This window comes from Tupaia chinensis, unplaced genomic scaffold, assembly GCF_000334495.1.
Source record: "Tupaia chinensis unplaced genomic scaffold, TupChi_1.0 Scaffold149148_1, whole genome shotgun sequence".
NCBI classification, from domain to species: Eukaryota; Metazoa; Chordata; class Mammalia; order Scandentia; family Tupaiidae; genus Tupaia; species Tupaia belangeri.
In genome coordinates this window covers 1304157-1308396 of record NW_006208994.1, presented here as the reverse complement: position 1 = coordinate 1308396, position 4240 = coordinate 1304157, and positions in this window count along the sequence as shown.

Genomic DNA, 4240 nt, shown 5'->3' with positions numbered 1-4240 from the left:
TCCAAGGTTCCTATTATTTCCTGCATTTTTTTTCTCATTTTAAATAATTATTTACATTTAGCAGCTAAGACTTGAATAATTATTGTATGTTTCTTTTCTTAGAGAAAGTCATCTAAATTAAGCATAGGCACCCAATATCCTCTACTTGCATGTCCATGTTGTATATTTTATGTGCATTACCTAATCGAAGGCCCACAGTTAACCTTTGGGGCAAGAACTGTGGTTAATAAAGGAAGACACGGACCCTCTGACAACTTAGGTCATTGGCTCAAAAACACATAGCTTGGATTTTGAAACCAGCTTTCTAATGCCAAGCCCAATGCTTGTATATCATATTATCATATTCTGTCAGGAAACTAAATTTGATGTAATGATTGCTAAGTTTAAGACTTCTTTAGGGAATGCAGAGTTTTTTATGCTTTTTGAAATGGGAGCAGGCAAAATAGCTTTGATTTTTCTTCACTAAAATTGACTGTTTTATGTCCAGGGACAAGATGTGCCAATAGAAGTTAGAATAGAGGTTAGTGTAGACTCTAGAACAGAGATTGGCAAACTACAGCCCACAGGCCAAATCTGGCCCACCATGGTGTTTTCTTCCTCTTTCATACAGCCTCAGAGCTCAGGATGGCTTTTACATTTTAAACTGTTGAAAGGAATTTTAAAAACAACATCTTGTGCCAAGTGGAAATTATGAGAAATTTACTTTTCAATATGCATAAATCAAACTTTTGGACACAGACATGCTCATTCATTTACATATTGTTTCATGCAGCAGTACAGAGTAGAGTATTTATAACAAAGATTGCATGGTTCACAAAACCTAAAATATTTATTATCTGATCCTTTCCAGAATACGTTTACTAATACCTAAATGGGAGTCCCACACACTTGCATCTAAGCCTTGGCTTCATCCATTACAAGTTATGTGATGGTAAACGCTTTATCTAAATTCCCTGTCTTATTATCCTCTGCTATAGGATGAGAGTAACGATGGCACCCACTTCTGGATTGGCCCCATAGCCCAGCAGTTGCAATGCAGAGAAAATCAGGTCTCATATGGCCTACCAAGGGTTGTGGCAAAAGACAAAACAAAACAAAACAAAACAAAAAACAAGATGGTACCCATTTCACTAGGTTAATACAAGAATCAGATTTAACATAATAATTCCTCTGTAAATGTTCATATTCAGATACCTGGATGCTGAAATGACTGTTTTCTTTATGTATTTAAATCTAATTGAATGATGGTTCAGCTTCCATTTATCAGAACTGGACAGTAAATTTAGTCATTTTTCAGGGCCCCTTTGACTCCCTTTGTGATTATACAAGAATCTCAAGGGCTCAAGAAACCCAAAGAGGTTTCTTTAGTAGATTATCCCTGTTGGTTTCAAGTCCACATCGTCTATCGGAAGGCAGGGAGCACTGCTCCTGATTCCCTCCCTTTGCTATCATACTAGGCATGGGACTTCAACCACAGCTCCTGTGTTTGGGGCCAGGTATCACAACACTTCTGTCTCCAGAGTGTTAGCCAGCCTAGGGCACTGTGTGCAATAAGAGTGCAGATCTAGTAGTAACATCCTTTTTCAGACTACTCTTCCCAAAATTTCCTCATAGACAAGGGATTTCAGGCTTAAGTGCCTGATAAGGTGAAAAAGCAGGGTATAGGACAATAGGGCAAGGTGGTGTCTGGTAAACTGGACAGCCACTTACCCTTTCTAATGGTAGTAACAGCTCCTCCACTGCCACTAGTGGTTGCTGTTTAGGTCTCCTATCTCCAAATATTCTAGTTGCTTAAGGGGTATGGTAAATTTGAGCAGGTACACAGAAACTCCATTAAAACAATATGCAGGGGCCAGCAGGTGGCATGGTGATTAAGGCCGCTGGACTCCCACATGGTTGACCACAGTTTGAGTTCCTGACCTGTCTTCTTGCTTTCTCATTCTCCCACCCCCCTCCCCCATTCCTCTCTGGTCAAATTAAAATAAATAAATAAAGTTAAATAAATAATTCATTAAAAAAAAAACAATATGCAAGAAGAAAAACAGTCCAGAGGCTGAATTCTGCTCTAAGGTAGCTGAAAAATCCTAGTATTTCTAAAATAAATAAGGAAATAGCCTCCAGATTGATTTCTAGTGGGAAAAGCACAAATCCAGGCCCAGCCTGAAATGGCTACTAAACTTTAGCATTTCTTTGATTTTTTAAAAGTGAAACTGCTTTTCTTGAAATTAAAAAATATATTAAAAATAACTGTTTAATGACCATAGTAAGCTATATAGTCTCAGCTAGGTGCTACTTTATAGTATATTCATTCTACTCAGAGTTTCACACCTAAAGTCAGATATGTATTCACTGATAGGTACATATCAGCTGAACTTGCTATTGAAAGTAGTTAGATTATTTAAGAAGTTTTGTGAATCGATAAAATGTGTGTGTGGGGGGGAAAGGAATAGAAAACTGTAGACACCTGAGATAGCGTGGGAGGAGGTTGGGAAATGTCAGCGGGTGAGAAATGGGAAAAAAATATATATATACATATATGAAGCTAGAAATTGAAAATTATCGATGATAACATGTATGATTAAGCCACTATGCAGTATATTCTGTATGGGAAATCACATTTTGTATGCTATGAGGATGCTCAGGGAATGAATGTAAATTAATTAATTAAACATTTAAAAATAAATAAATAAGGAGACAAGCTCTCTTGCTCCTCTAGAAGGGAAAAAGAATACTTCCGCACATTTTCAAGTCAAGACCAAGAAAATAAGACACAGTTAATTTCTCAGTCAACGCTATTTTTTGTGGCAAATTGTTATTATTTATTACTACGAAGTACCACTCATGTAAAAAAAACAACAGTGCATGCCTGGCATATGTCACCCAAGGAGTGCTCATTACTGTTATTAGGAATGTTGTTACAGTTCTCCTTCCAATTGTGGAGTGTGTTAAAGGGAGGTCAATTGCGCTGAGACAATTGAGACAGCTCCCTGCCACCTGTGTGTGTGTGTGTGTGTGTGTGTGTGTGTGTGTGTCCAGGGCGTATGCGTGTGCGCGTCAGAGGGTGACCTGTGACACAGACATTAGCAGGGCTGCAGTCCTCAGTCAGGAGGAGACTACGCTGACAGAAGCGTACCGCCACCTGCTGCCGGCTTCCCCAGACTGTGGTGGCCGCTGGGATGACTGCAAATCCGCATTCTGACTCTGCCCCCTCATCTCCCCACCTTCACTCGGCGGGCAGGCTCCATTGCTGCTTATCCCCCAGGTAGCCCAACAACCCCGCTTCATGGCCGCCTCCTGACCTGGCCACTGGGGTGACGGGTCCAGCGACCAGGGAAAGGGGACTAGGAGGAGTGCAGCGCGCGGGGCGGGCCCGGGGTAGAACAGGGACCCCCTGACCACAGAGGCCATGGAGGAGGGCAGCGAGCAGCTCAGGGGAGACGCTCGGCTGCGGGGTCCACGAGGGCGCACGTAGCTTTGCCTCTGCTCTGCTTTAATCAGGGGCAGCATGACTCGCTCCTTTGTTTCTGGAAAACGTCTATCTGTACTAGCCTGAGGCGGAATTCACCCCTCCCGCACTCATCGGAGTCCTTCGCTTCTGCGCTGCGCCCATCCATGTCCGCCGGGACGCGAGCAGAATCCTTACGCCGGCTGTCAGGCGCCGTGATGGGTGACACCAGAATGAGCAGCCCGCCGCGCCCACCTTCCAAGCGCTTGGTGGGTGCACGGCCGTGGCGCTCGTCAGCCGGCGCGCACGTCTGCCCCCTCGTGGTGGGCGCAAGCGTTGCAGCAGCGCGGACGCCACCGCCCTCCTGCTGCCCTGGGAGCGTCACTTCTGGGTATTTTTCCAAGGGAGCGTTTTACAACTCCATTCAACTGCTGGGGTTAGGAGATGCGGCTCCCAGGTTTATTATTAATGAATGAGACGGTGTGTGTGTGTGTGTGTGTGTGTGTGTGTGTGTGCGTGTGTGTGTGCGTGTGTGTGTGACAGAGAAGGGGGAGAACGACTAAGAGCATGTTTGTGATGACAGGGTAATGGAGAGGAGAGAAAGGAATAGGAAAAATGAAAGAAATTAAAAAGCAAGAGAGGGGAAGTGACAGTGATGCGGGACTAGAGTGACAGCGATGAATGCGATAAGAATGCATGGAGCAACAGTTTGATGGGAAGTGGGCGGGGACTTGTGCATGAAAGAGAGGGGAGGATCTGACATCCCTGGGAGGTAAAGTTTCCTGTTGGGGAAGT